General features: G+C 37.5%; 1 protein-coding gene across 1 annotated transcript in view; it reads left to right on the forward strand.

Annotated features, from left to right (window-relative positions):
* NRG1 (neuregulin 1) overlaps positions 1–15,641 on the forward strand; it is a 933,983-nt gene that overhangs the window by 411,156 nt on the left and 507,186 nt on the right. The window lies entirely within an intron of this gene.

Below are 15,641 nucleotides of genomic sequence, written 5' to 3' on the forward strand. Positions count from 1 at the left end.
TTGTTCATGTGGTCTCTAGGGACACCTAAGGACTTGAATTTCTAGAACATAGCCTTCTTTCATAATTCAATCTTAGTGTAAAATGTCCCTCTCTTATGCCCATTTTCCTTGATGAAATCTTATTTATTAATAGAGATTAAGGATAAATGTTTCTGAGGCACGTCCTATTAACCCCCATCCTTCCTTCTTTTCTATTTTATTTGTCAGAATGGAAGCTCTTTAGGGGAGAAAAATCTGCTTAATGATTTGGTAGAATGGCAAAAAGTGGAATGAGGAGAGAGAGAACAAACCAGTAATTCCTTCTAGCACAGTCATGAAACAAAGATGAAAAGGAGCCCATGTTTTACTTGACAAATCATAAATTATAACAAAATAAATGAGGTCTTCTGAACCTTTGGTCTCTGACAAATCAATACATGTTGAAAAGAAATATTAGTGATACATATATATATACAGAATATAGTAATATATGTAGTTTGTTCTTTAAAAAATGTAGATGCCAGATACCATGTTTCTGGAGTACACAAATGTGTCCACTTGGTTTTTTTCAAAGTAAGATTTATAAGTAGCAGAATGAGAATACATATATAATGTATTATATACTCTGCACAACGAAAGTCATGTATTGTACTTTGGGTGAGATTAAATATCTTTTATGACAAGTTCTAATGTGCCCTACCTGAGAGACCACTGCAGGTGTTTGATGGTATCTGGAATGTATTGTTTTGTGGGCTCTAGAATTCAGTAGCTGAAGTTTCATGGCCATGAATGCAGTGGACTAGGGATATTCCTTTCCCTTCATGACATAGTGATTCAGTGAGTGAGATGTGCCTTAGAGACCCACAGCTTATAGCTATTCATTGTCAGGAAATATCTGTTTGCTCTAGAGAGGAATTACTTGAACACTAATTCTGGAATTTGTGTCAACAGTTCTGAAGGTCAAGGTAGTGCTTCATGTATATGGGTTCCTGTCAGCCATTTTTAGACATCTATTTAATGTCTGTGATATTTTTAGGAGTGTAGCATGTCATTTGTTTTCTTTCATGTAGAGATTCAACCAACACTCAAGACCTGTGGTCATCTGAATTCTTCCTCCTTATTTAAATGATTTTTCCTGTTCTGTAGTATACGTCTTCTCTTTCTGGCAAGCAGATATTCCTGTCATTCCCACATTCTCTTCATATCATTCTCACTTGAAACTCTTTCCTTTTTTTCTAGTTAAGCAAGTACTTTACAACATCACTGAAGCTCCATTGTTTTCTCATTGCTCCCTTTTCACTGAACTCTCCTGAGAACTTCAGCCACACTTGTTCTTCCTGTGAACTCAGTTAGCACTTACATTGTATGTACTGCTCTGTGGTACTTATAAGCACATCTTTTTAACATCCTTAAACTTTTCATAGCAGGTAATATGTATTTTCATTCTCATGTAAGTCTTTCATTTTCTCATGCAATTCTTTCTTTTTAAGATTTATTTAATTATGCATACATAACTGTTTACAGGCCAGAGGTGCAGGGGCAGTAATAGGATTCACCAGAGACAGAGTGGGGATCAGAACAGGCCAACTAACCAAGTACACTGCTGAGGGGAGGTCTGCTGTGCCACATGGGTCACCTCTGGGGCTGGGGATGGAACTGGTACTGAAGAGGCTGTGGCTGCCCCTCACTTGCTGTGCTGTCTTTAACCCATTGTACCAGCAGGGAGGGCCAGCTTCTCATGTAATTCTTAATTTATATCACAATGGGATCAAAAATGGGAGGGGCACATTAATTGGTAAACAAGTAAAACAGGGACTTGAAGTTAGTGGGCCATTCTATGACATGACCAAGTAGGAACCAGGGCATATACAAGTTGCCAAGAACACTAAAGTAGTTATTGTATGTAATGGAGAGGATTTGTTTTTATTGTTTTCATCTTTTAAAATATTTTATTTATTTATTTTTGCATAGAAGAACTGCACTATAGATGGGTAAGGAGGGATAAGAGGGCTCCCTAGAAACAGAGTGGGGAACTGAACAGGTGGATCAACTGAAATACACTGCTAAGGGAGCATTGGGGCAGACAGGAGAGGTCTGCTGCTCCATGTGGGTTAGTTCCCTTGCCAGGGGTCTAACTAAGGTCATCATGTTGAATGTGCTAAGACTTAACCCCTAGGCCACCAGGGAGGCCCTGTAAATGGAGGGATTTGTATTCCATATGGATTTTTGTCTGACTCTTTGGCACTGTTATTATTGACTATGGAAATGTTAATAAATTGATACTTTTCATGAAAACTGGTAATGCCTTCAAGAGACATAAATAGGTTTCTCTCTCTCTCTCTCTCTCTCTCTCTCTCTCTCTCTCTCTCTTTCTCTATCTCTCTCTCTTCTCTCTGTTTTTGCAATGACATTTATCCAGGGGATGCTTTATAATGGCCTCTTTTGATAGAATCATTTATCTGGCCTATGTGAACAAGTTTCCATCCTATATGAAATAGTTGCTAGTTGCTGGAGGATAAAGGGATGGGTGGGTGGAAAGAGAGAGAGAGAGAATATCTACATATTCAGACTATTCATGAAACTGACTAATCATTAAATAATATTTGAAAAAAAATGTTAACTGTCACTTCTGGCTAAAGATTAGCAAGGACATTTCATGTTCCATGGACACTTGTGCCAAAATTTTGCCCAGCTAGAGGTGTGCTTAACAATAAGCAATAAGAAACTCTTATAATTATAGTTATATGACTCACTGAATTTCCAGTTTGAAAATAAAACATGGCTTCTTGATTTCTGTGCCTAATTTTTTCAAAGCTCAAAAGGCTGTTCAGGATAGTTCTCACTGTTAGAGGTTTATTAGTAATCTTCAACTCTGCAAGAAGTCTTTGGACTCTGTTACCACCCTTGAAAGTGGCTGTCCTCTTCCATCAATTTCCAGGGCAGGGGATCAAACCAGCTATTGGGGATATATTTGTACAAAATGAAAACAAATTTTAATGTTAAGATATGTATGGCTTTCCTATGCCTTAAGTCTGGGGATCCTCTTTCTCCCTGAACTCAGGCATTTTTTGAACGAACAGTGGAGTGATTATCTGATGGAATTGATCAACAAGATCAGCTTAACTAATCTTTTTTTTTTTTTTTTGAGTTTTTAGCATAGATGGTTGTAGAATCTATCAAATGCCTTCTGGCTTATCATTCCTTCTGTTTACCAGGTAAATTATATTGACTGATTTCATTTTTTGAACCAATTTGCATCCCTTCAAAAAATACTAGGCAGTCATGATATATGATTTTCTAACATCTTGTCAAGTTTTGTTTGTTTAGATTGTGTCTATGATTTGCCCTGCCCGCACGGCAGGGATAGGAGTCTGCGCGGGCGACGTCGAGGTTGAAGAGTCAGCACACGTAGATGGTTGCAGCAAAACGTTCTCTCTCCCATTATCCTTTCCAGCCTCCCTTTTATACCCTTAATCCCAGGATGTTGGCCTGGGGGCAAGAGGAAATCTCCCTCACATGCACCACTGCGATCAGGGTGGATATTAATCAGTTGCCCAAAGGTTAAGCCACTCACACAGGTGGCAAGATGTCTTATTCCTATTATGATCTTGTGCTTAAGCTCCGGGGGGTGGTTGGGGAGGCTCATCCCTGCTGGGACCCAACAATGATTTTTCCATCTATTTTCATTAGGGATATTGGTCTTTAGTTTTCTTTTTTTGTGTGTGATGTGAATTGTCTGCATGTGAAGAAAAGGTATGCATATTGTGTATGGTACACCCAAATGGATGTTTATGTTGTGTGTGTCTGTAATGAGGAAAACTGTGACTGGACTTAATCTGGACTGAAATTCTTATCATCCTACTAAAGCAAGATTTCACTTACATTCCCAGAAGCACCTTATTGTTTTATTCTAAATAGTATTACCTGTCTTACCTGACAGGGTATTCACCCATCACTTTGCAGAGCTTGCTGCCATGAAATACATGTAGTAACTGCTTTCATTTACTCAGAGACTGGTGTCATTCTCAAGATGTTGCTGCTCACTTATTGTTTTTTTGTCTAGCTTTTCTTCCTCAATTTGACTTTAAAAAAATTCTGATATGTTTCCTTTCTTTTTTTCCCTAACTAGTAACCATTATGTATTAGTTAACTCACAGATAAAATGGGTTTGAGGAGGGGACTGTGGAACACCAACTTCCATTAATACGATATCAGCACACTAATTAGTCACTCTCTCTTTAGAGTGAGATTACTTAGCTAAGAATGGGGGTATCTATAAAATGATACTCAAGACAGCTTGCAAGTGTATGCTTAGAGTTAGAAGTTGCTTACTTTTCATTGCATTCTCAAAGACTAATATGACACCTAAAAAGGGCACTTTATTCAAAATAAAGAGCAGAGGTCTCAAACATCCAGCCCTTGATTGTTTTTGTTTGGCTTGATTATTTGAAATAATTTCCAGTTTTTAAAAGTCATGAGATTCTTCCATAAAATAAATGTAATTGCTCTCTGTAAAAATCAGATCTGGCAACAGATCTTGCTAATCTGGCCATAATATCTGCCTGCTGCTTTTAGCAGTACTGTTTTCCCAAGTATGTTCCTCATACCAGCACTTTTGTTCCTGTCTTAGTGTATGCCTACCTGGCCATCAAGAAATCCCTGTACCAAGACAATTGCCCCAAGAATAAGGAGGGTTGGGGAGCCCACACAGGAGGACTCAATCTGTTGATCCCTAGATCTCCTGTCTTGCACTGTTCTTTAGACAGCTCACTACTTTATCTAAAATTCTAGAATATATTTGACTAGATTAAAAGTTCCACTCATAGTTTGTCATGGCTGTTAAATTCTTTGCTAAAAATTTACTTTCAGATCAACCACTTTTTTAGAAAGTGTATTCCTAGGAACATCTATGTTTTTTATATTTGTCCATCCTAAATAATGTCTTCTAAATATAAATTGAATATTTATTGAATTGAATTAATGAATTGAGTCAATTTGATGAAAAGATATTTGACTTGAGGGGGGACTGAAATTGCTTAGTTCTGTACTGTATTTTGTATAAAATTTTTATTACGTCTTTGCAAGCAATCCATGTAGTGTGTTTATTACCATTATCTTCTTATATTTTCTCCCTTCACATTTTCTCTGTTAAAAGAATAGTCATTTCACTTCTAGTAGAATTGTTCTTGAAATATACAAGTTTTCAAAGTACAAATAGTCCTCAAACCTGGTTATTTTCTCATGAGCGCATACTCTTAGGGTCCAAAACTTTATACAGAAAGTTCTCTGCCATATCTAATGCAAAAGACTGATTACAGATGTCAAGCTGGGATTGATTCCTTAAGATGACTGTTAAAATAATTGTATTAGACTTAAAAAATTTCATGATAAAACTTGAATAGCATAAAAATTATAGCAGATTCTTGGATTATCACTGTATCCTATGTTACTTGTCTCCTGCCCTCAGTTCTAGTTTCTAAATTTACTGCTTGGGTTTGATGCATGTGTGTATATGTAGTAGCTTTTGAAACAGAACTTGAAGTTTGAGTGAAAAGTACTACCCTTGTTTGTGTTGATTTCCATTATTTCATCTTCCATTTCCTCCTCTATTGGCATGTAAATGGTGGGAGAGTAGCCTGCCAAGTGCATGCTGAATGGAGTTCATAGCCACATCTTCACAGAGACAGTTGCCTTAATCAACGTGGTAGAAAAATCCATTGGTTTAGACATAAGCCAAATTCAACTATGCCTCAATTGTTCCTCTCTCCTGCTTTTTGTTACATCTAATGACTGGCCCAGAACAGTACTTGAGAGACTATAAGAAAAAAAGCTAAAAAATCAAAAGGGAACAAAGTGTTTTCTGAAATATTTAAACAAGTACCTACTCAATATCTAGTTCTGATTGTCTATGTCTTAATTTTTATTTATTTAAATAAGAGAAAAAATCAAGAATCCTTAAGAAACATTGACTTTTATCAAGTGATGTTGATATATGGGCTGTCTAAGAAGGCATTTATACGTAGAAATGAAGGATACTGTTGGAAATCTGATGCAATGTCCATATTTTCTTCTGTGTAATAGAAGTTATCAGTCTTACATCAAAGTCTTTAATTCATTTTGAGTTATCTCTTGTATGTGATATGAGTAAATCATCCATTCTTATTCTTTTGCATGTGGCTATTCAGTTTTACCAACACCATTGTTTGAATAGATTTTCCTTTCTCCATTATATACAGTTAGCTCTTTTTTCCAAAAAGTAACTATGTCCATGTGAGTTTACTTCTGGTATCTCAATTCTATTTTAATGCTAATACCACACTTTTTTGATTACTATCACTTTATAGTATACTTTGAATTCTGTGATATCTCCATTCCTTTTTTTTGACAAGATTGCTTTACTTGGAAACCTTTGTGGTTTCATAGGCATTTTACTAATTTTGCTTGGTTTATTTGAAGAATACTACTGAATCTGATAAAAATTACATTGAGTCTGTATATTGCTTTGGGTAAAATGGGTGTTTAAGTAAAGCTAGCTTTTCCATTCCATGAACAAGGAAATCTTTCCATTTCTTTGTGTCTTGTTGTATAGGCCTTTTACCTCCCTTGTTAATTCCTAGATACTTCTTTTTGATGTAACTGTAAATGGAATTTTGTATTGATTTTTTCTCTTCTAGTTTTTTTGTACATAAGTGTTCAATATATTTTTGTATATTGATTTTGCAATTTGCCACTTCATTGTACTGCCTTCTTATTTCTAAGAGATTTTTAGTAAGTCTTTAGAGATTTCTCTGTATATTGTCATGTCATCTGAAAATTGTGGTAGTTTTCCTTCTTCTTTCCTGATTTGGTTCCTTTCATACCTTTCTCTTCCACAATGCTCTAGCTGGGGCTACCGATACTATGTCCAATGGTATTTTTGAAAGTGGGTATTTTTGTCTATACCTCATTTTACAGGAAAGTCGTTAGTATTATAGTGTTTAGTACAATGTTAGCTATACTCTTGATTATGGTTATGTATGTTCCTTCTAGCCTAATAATTGAGATTTTATATTGTATATGCTAAATCAGAAATATGAGCTTTATCTGCATCTATTAATGTAATTACTCAATATTTTCATTTTCCTTTGTTAATGTGGTGGATGATATATGTGGAACCATACATGTATCCCTGAAATAAATCTCACTTGGTTAAAATGTACTACTAAATATGGTTTTCTAAAGTTTTGTTGAGACTTTTGCATTTGTATTTGTCAGGGAGATTGGTCTATATTGTCTCCTCCTCTTCCTTCTCCTCCTCTTCTTCCTATTCTCTTATATCATTTTGACTTAGCTTTTTAGTTTTTTTCCACCACTCTGAGTTTCTTTATTATAAGAATTCTGAAACACTCTTTACCTCTGATAGGGAGATATAATCTTTCATTATTTTGTTTGTATTCTGGAGAACTGTTTTGTCTTCTGATGTCTTACTATTTTGAGGTCTGAACTTGCAAGGTGTTCAATTATTTACCTATTTATTTATTTTGGTCTGCCCATTTTGCTACTTGAAGTCTCCTATTTGTTTTTTAATGTCTGTATTAGTAATTTAGGGAGTTGAAAAAAATTATACTTTTCCTGCAGGTGGTGCTGTGGTTTCATCTTATTTATTGGTCTTTGCTCCCTTCCTTAGGTATTCAGACATGTTATGCAACTGCTGAGTCATCAAGGTGAAGGAAGGGCTTGGAAGGGTCTAGTTATTGGTTCAAATGAGTGGAATATATAGTTCTTGTTTGTGTTGTCCCTGATATCCCTCCTTTCCATGGTCTCAGATCTGAGATATGGCTATCATGTACTTTTTTAAAGGTAAGTACCAATCTCAGGGAGTATGAAAGGTGGTGCGCAGACCAGAACACCTGCTCTGCTCTTATTTTGATATGATGTTCAGTCTATGTAGAGCATGCTGGCTCTTCCACATGGTTTTTCCTCTTATTAAAGGTGTGTATCTACACGAGCCTCACTGCTTCCTAGCATCCTCTCTATGTTGACAGCCTTACTAGCCATGTCCCCTGTCCTAGAACATAAGCTCTGTGTTCTCTCCAACTACCCCCTGTTTGGTATAACCTGAATCCCCTCAGTGTCATCTCTGTTGAAATTTGCATTTACCTCTGATATACAAGGTACTCTCAAGTCGACTTCTAACCATGGGGCCCTGTTGATTCATTGTCCTTCTGGTTATGTATTACGTGTTTCTCGTAGTGGTGAAACCAAAAACCAGTGTGGCCCTGGCACTGAAACCCCTGCCTTTTTTACACTACTTCTGGGGATGGGGACCACTACCATGTCTGTTCTATCTATTTTACATTTCATTTATTTATTTATTTTTACGTAGAAAAACTGGGGTGTAGGCCAAAGGTGTGGGGAGTGAAAGGATTCACCAGAGACGGAGTGGGGAAGCAGAACAAGCACATCTACTGAAATACACTGCTGGGCCCTCCCTGGTGGCAAAGCGGGTTAAAGCACAGCACTAAGAAGCTAAAGCCACTTCCACATGAGTTCGATTCCCGCCTGCCCCGGAGGTGACCACATGGTGTGGCAGACCACTCCTGACCCGCCCGCTGCTCCCCTCAGCAGTGTACTTCATCTATCTGCCTGTTCTGCTCCCCGCTCTGTGTGTGGTGAACCCTCTCACCACCCCTGCACCTCTGTCCTGTACCCCATTTCTGTATGCATAAATAAATAAAATATTTCAAAAAATTACACTGCTAAGGGGAGCAGTGGTCAAGATAGGAGATGTTTGCTGTGCCTTGGGAATTAGCTTCCTTGCCAAGGGATCAAACTTCTGAGCAATGACACCACTGAGACTTAACCCCTGGGCTACCAGGGAGGCCCACCTCTCATATGTTTTTGATCTGAAGTCAATCCCTTTCTTCTCTCAGGAATTGCATTGGCTGCAGTGTGACCTGACCACACTATAATTGTCCATAATACTGAATAAGTTATTCAGTACCAATTCTATAATGGTACTACTGCATTCTATAATGAATTTATTTGTTTTCTTTAAAATGTGTATAGTCCTTGAGGTGAGAGCATTTAATATTACAGGAAAAACTCAGTATGTTTTTGTTTTAGAACAAAAGAAGAAAGAATAAGGTAAAGTGACTACTGTATGCTAGGGACTTCATATAATTAACTCAAGTCCGAAAAAAGAAGTAAAACAGTTTTCTTCAGTTGATTGTGGTGGTTTAGAGAACAACCTAATGTCTCTAGATTTCAGTGTCCTAATTTGGTAAATGGAAGTTGGCTATATATTTTGTCCAGCAGACATAAAGAAACATGATGAATGGTTATAAGCTCTTTGGAAACATACAATGCAAGAAGAATACTAAGTAAAAGGACTGATCAATACAGAGTTCAGCTTTAAAATTCTTTTATCTGTTAAAGCTGATTTTCTTGGCAGTATCAGGATAATCTAAATTAAAAAAATCATTCTTCTATTATGCATTGTTTCAATTTATTAAGATGTTTTATTCATTTGTTAATAAAAAGTCATCTTACATGTCAAATGTCTCAAAAGACAAAGCAGCAGTGGCTATACAGCATTTGCAACTTGTATTTTTATTTGTTTTCATGTAAATGAAAGACAGGAGAGAACAAAGGATTGAAAGTCTTATAGAGAAATAAATACTACAATTCAGTAGAGCATGCACATTTTAATTTGAGAACTTCGCTTGTTGAGGTAAGTATGGCAAAGGGAAAAGAACACTAGCTTACAGGCCCCTTAACATTTCAGTGCTTTTGATTCAATAAGGCTACTTAGTCTTCTGTTTCAGCATATGATCCAGTAAAAGAGAAGTATGAATGTAAAAGTACCCCATTCCTAAATTTATTGCAATTATTCTCTAACTTGGTGTTCAAAACTGTTATTAATTTTTATTGTAGTTTAACAGAATCTGCTGTTAACATTTAATCAACAAAGAAAGTAGCATGCTATTTTATCTGTCATTTTTTTTTAAAGATTTATTTATTTGTGCATACAGAACTGGGGTACAGGCCAGAGGCTCAGGGGCGGTGAGAGGCTTCACCAGAGACAGAGTGGGGAACAGAACAGGCAGATCGAAGAAGTACACTGCTGAGGGGAGCAGCGGGGAGGTCAGGAGAGGTCTGCCACACCATGTGGTTACCTCCAGGGCAGGCGGCAATTGAACTCATGTGGAAGTGGCTTTAGATTCTCAGTGCTGTGCTTTAACCGGCTGCACCACCAGGGAGGGCCATTATCTGTGTCATTTTTACCTGTAAACTGGAATGGCAGTCAAAAATAGAGAAAAAAAATAATTTTGGGATTGATTAGGAAGAGGTGTAATAGCTAAAAGATATCTCAATGAAATAAAATCTTATGACAAGAGGCAAAATAGGTGCTTTAAAAAAAACATGTCTTACAGTTGTTCTGTAGGACTCAGGTACCAAGTAGGGAAGTGTATGTTCATAGGGTTCATAGGCCACAAAGCTTTCTTTCTCAGTATAAGAGAATTGTTTTTTCTTGATATGTCTGGAGGCTACCTGGAGGCTAAAGGGTGGTGGGAGGTAGAAATCCTAGGAAATGTCTGTGTGAAAGGTCAAGAAAAGGCTTCTTTACTGAAAAGAGAAGTTTAAAAATGTCTCTCATTTATTTGAAAAAGTGAAAAACAAACAAACTGTAATAAAAGAAAACAGAATACTTTCTCAGGTAAAAGATCTATTAATTCAGTTCTGCAAGTCCAAACCTCTGACTCAGGAACACATATCTGGGGGAAGAGTGAGGTGAGGTGGGGTCAAAGTAGATTGGAACTGTATTGCCTTCAGACCAGTAAGGGTAGACCAAAATGTTAGATTCTAGGGAGTATTATTCCAAGCGAAAATGGGTTCGTTATTCCCAAAAAGGGTTATCCTGCTTCTTGTGTTTTAATTAATTAATTTATTTTTACATCATTTCATTTTGTTCATTTTTCAGCCTGTTTCTACCTCCTCCAATTGCTTTTAAGCCAGGCTTCCCCTTCATTGTTCACTGGGGAAGAAATTCTGAAACAAATTATTAACGATAGAGAACCAAAGAAATACGAGTAGTCTTTGGTACTTTTAAATTCTCCTCTCTTAGATATTGTGATAAAGGGGGAAAGTACAAAAATATTAAGTAAGACTCAAAAGAGGCAGGGCATTTTGTGAATTTCATCCAAGTGTCAGGAACATATAAGCAGAAGAAATGTAAGATACCAAGAAAGAAGAATGGGGGTGGGAGGAGGAGCAGAGGATGAGTAGGGGGCAATGCAAGAACAAGCTCATCTAGCTCCAGAAGTAGAAGGAGCCACCTCAGACTGCATGCTTCCTTTATGTTCAGCATTGCCACTCTCCCCTTCTAGTCTAACTCTATGAGAAAGAGAAGGGAGGCCATGTATAGTAAAGGAACGAAAGAAAAAAGGTAAATATAGGCCCTCCCTGATGGTGCAAAGAGTTCGAGTGCAGCACTAGGAGCTAGTCACAGCCACCTAAACACGAGTTTGATCCTCACCCTGGAGGTGACCCACATGGTACAGCAGACCTCTCCTGTCTCACCTGCCACTCCCCTCAGCAGTGTACTTCATCAATCTGCCTGTTCTGCTCCCCACTCTGTCTCTGGTGAATCTTCTCACTGCCCCTGCACCCCTGGCCTGTACCCCAGTTCTGTATGCATAAGTAAAATAAATCTTACAGAAAAAAAAGTAGTAAATTAAGTTGTGCTAGCAAAGGAAAAAAAAATATGGAAAAGCAAGTTCCTGCCTCTACTGTCTAGGAGTTGATATTACTAGCCTGAATTAAAAGTGATTGTTTGTATACAATGAAAAAAAAAAATGGTGGGTCTATGCCAATCAGGAACATCCTAAAATTCTTTCACCCATAGCAAAACACTTTATCACTTGTTTTAGGAATGAAGGATTCCAGTGAAAACCTATAACGATTGAATCTTACCTGAATCTAAATTCCCATGCTTTTCTGATATCCTAGAGAATATGTAAGGGTTATAGAACATTGGAATCCATGGGTGCACACTAAGAAGAAAGTAATAATAGCATTCTTTGTTGGATATCAAATGAATTGCAAGTCAGCAGAACTAGAAAATGACTCATGGTATCAAAAGTAGGTTGAGAAAACTTAATAAAAGTTTAGTTTTAGACCCATGAAGTCACCTTGGCTGCTGAAGTTTCCTCTGAGGCATGTCAAGGAAATGATGTGCTTTAATTCAAGTGTTGGAATAAATCCTACTGAACTTATGGTGTCAGCTAATAGCAAGCATGTTCTTAGATGAAGCTTGTTTACCTGAAATTCTTCTCTCAGTCCCTCTTGGCTGCTTCATCTTTCTGATGAGGAAAAGGGACGTCTACAGAATTTAGACTATTCAATCAGAAAACAGTAAAGGAATGAAAATTTCCAAGTAGATTAGCAAACTTTGAATCAAATATGTATCTAGACCATAGTGAGTAAACCCAGTGAAATTTTGCAATCCTTCCTTCCCTTTTTTCCCTCTTCTCTCACCTGCTCTTACACTTCTTAGCTCGTCCCCTCCCTCTCTTTTCTTGACCCTCTCCCTTTCCCCTCTCCTCCTGTTTAGTAATAACTGATGCTGTTCCTATGTTTCTTGCTTTCCTTCCTACCCTTCCATCTTTATTTCCTTCTAGCTGCATTTTCTCACTTGTTCCTTCCTCCTTCCCTTACTGCCTCCCCCTCCCTTCCTCCCTCGTTTCCTCCATTCCTGCCTTTGCAAGGCCTTCTTACCAGTTTCTATGCATTTTCCTCTTGAAGCACTTTTGAATTCTAGCCATCTGTTAATATAAGGCAGTGAAAAATGTTGAAGTCACATCAAATTCCACTTGCTCTGCCAGTTAAAAAATACAGATGCTTCCTGTTTTATGCTTTCCTCTCACTTTCTCTGGAGTTTAAACATGAAAATATGTTCGATGATAAAAACCAGCACATATCCCCTTTCATCAGGAAACCTATTCCAAACAATGAAAGGTGGGATTATTTTCCCAAGCCCAGCTAGGCTATTTAGATGTTGGGGAAATCATACATAGAACCATAATTTCATAGACCAAGAACATAATTATTCACAACTATCGCATTTTACAGATGAAGAAATTGAGATTGCAAAGGATTGTTATAATTGTTCTCATATGTGCTTCAAGTGCACTTGCCAAAGTTCACATTAGTTTACATTTTCACCCAACATAGTTGGGCTTCAGTTGTTCCCCAGAACATTTTGCTATCCCCACTTTCAGGAAGAGTTCATCCGACTAGTAGGAGATGCCAGATCATTAAGCATGACTAGTGCTTAAAACTGGTGAATGAGTTGGACTGAAAAAAGAAATGCAAGACTCAAGATTCAACACCCATTTCCAGTAACAACTCTGTTACTGTTAGACCTTGACAAAAATTTCTTATTCTCAGTCCATGAAGGGGATAGGACAAATGATCTCTAACTCTCCCTCCAGGTCTTTGAATTTTGATTCTTTTTCCTTCATTTTTTATGCTGACTCAGGGTATAAAACCTTGGCTAAGTTAATAAGGGCCATAAATCTCAATTTTTCCCAAGTACAAAAGGAGAGTAACACATTCAAGTAATTTCCTAGCACAAAGATACTAATTGATCATGCATTAAATTGGCTACCTTTAGAAATCATACTTAGTCTTTTATATCAATAGCCACCTAGTAAGTTTCTAGAGCTAGAGTAAGATATGCATCATCACATCAGGCAGTGTCCTGGCAATAGTTGCATTATATAGCTCTCTATTAACGGTGAAGGCTCACTTCTCTTTGCTTCCATCATATCATATCCTTTTTATGTAAATTGTTATAACATTTTTTTTTTTTTGGTTGCTATAATAGGACATGTTGTACATCAGTTTGTTTAGCTTCTGTCATAGCTGGTCCTATTTTAGTTTAGTTTTTTTTTTTTAATCTCAGTAACTAGGTCTAATGCAAAATAGAAATTTTCTCACTGATTGTCTTTTTTTTTATATCCAGTAATTCACCAAGTTCTTATAGACTGCCCCCCAGATCTTTACATTTATCTATTTCTCTTTCTTTCTCCCACTACCACATAGGTCAAGCTACAATACCACTCAACTGAGAACTCTGTTCCATAACAGCAGTCACAAGAATTATTTCAGACCACATTTCTGACTGTGTCACACTTTGTGTAAACTCTCTAATGGTGTACCACTACCCTTAAAGCCCAGAATTGTTTTCAAGACCTACTCTACAGGCAGTTTCTCAACCTTGACTCAGTTTCCAGTTTCCTAGATTACATTTTCCATATCTAGCTAACTGTTACCCATGATAGCTCCTCCAGCTAGCTGTTCTCTCTTTGGGGATACAGACTTTGCTGTTCCTTATGGTTATAGCACTCTCCCTTCCTCTGAAAGTTACCTCATTGACTTTTATACTTCTGATTTTGCGTTGATGATCATGTTAGCAGAGAAGCCCTCTCTGACCTCCTAAGTCATTTCCCTTCTTTATGTGTCTTCACTACCCTCTGTACCTTGCTTTCTGTTGTGCTCATAAATGTGGCATCTTTATTTCTGCTCATGTGATGCTTTAAAAAATATTTTGTGGGCCCTCCCTGGTGGCGCAGCGGGTTAAAGCACAGCACTAAGAATCTGAAGCCACTTCCGCATGAGTTTGATTCCTGCCTGCCCCGGAGGAGACCACATGGCGAGCCAGACCTCTCCTGACCCGCCCGCTGCTTCCCTCAGCAGTGTACTTCGTAGATCTGCCTGTTCTGCTCCCACTCTGTCTGTGGTGAAGCCTCTCACCGCCCCTGAGCCTCTGGCCTGTACCCCAGTTCTGTATGTACAAATAAATAAATAAATCTTTAAAAAAAAAAAAACTTTAAAAAAATATTTTGTGATGACTCCTGCCTCACTAGATTGTCAAACCTATATTAACATGGCCATTATCCCAATACCCAGTGTGATATATAACACACAGAAGGCACACATTAACTTTATGAATGAGTGATTAGTATCAAAAAGAAAGCACAGAAGCTCTTGGTTACAGAAGCCATATCCCTACCTCCTCAACTACAGGGTTAAACCATAAAAGGCAATTTATAAATTAGTGTTAAAAGAATAAAGATGATGCATATTAAAGAGCCCACTGGGCTAAGAAGTTCAGAAGTTGTGTTTTTTTTTTTTTATACTGATGTGGAGGGACATAACTATTCTATATAAAATAGCATCCAACCATGCCCCAGTGTTCCCCTGCTGTAATATTTCAAATATCAGATTATAACTCCCTTTCTTTATATGTGCGAAAAGTAAGACCAAGACAAACTCTAAATGCAATAAATTCAAAAAGAAAAATCAATACAAGCTTGAGTCACCAGGAAATGTTATAAAGAGGCCATATTTGAACTGTGGTATTAAAGGTAACTTTCGTATGAACAGGGAGTGTGTAGCTTATTTCCTAAAGAGCTGTGTCTGTACTGATTGTTTTCCATTTGCTCTTCCCCATGCAATCTCTATCTGGTTTCCCCAAACTCTGTGTCCTAGATTGTTGATATCTATGAGCTACATCAACAGGACTCCTTTGCCCTCTGTCTTCATGTTGTGTTTGCCCAAGGGGAGGAACTGGCAGAAGTTTATAGCGTGGAAGGAGTGAGTCATCGGCATTCATG

Source organism: Condylura cristata, unplaced genomic scaffold, assembly GCF_000260355.1.
Source record: "Condylura cristata isolate star-nosed mole 26May11 unplaced genomic scaffold, ConCri1.0 scaffold00014, whole genome shotgun sequence".
NCBI classification, from domain to species: Eukaryota; Metazoa; Chordata; class Mammalia; order Eulipotyphla; family Talpidae; genus Condylura; species Condylura cristata.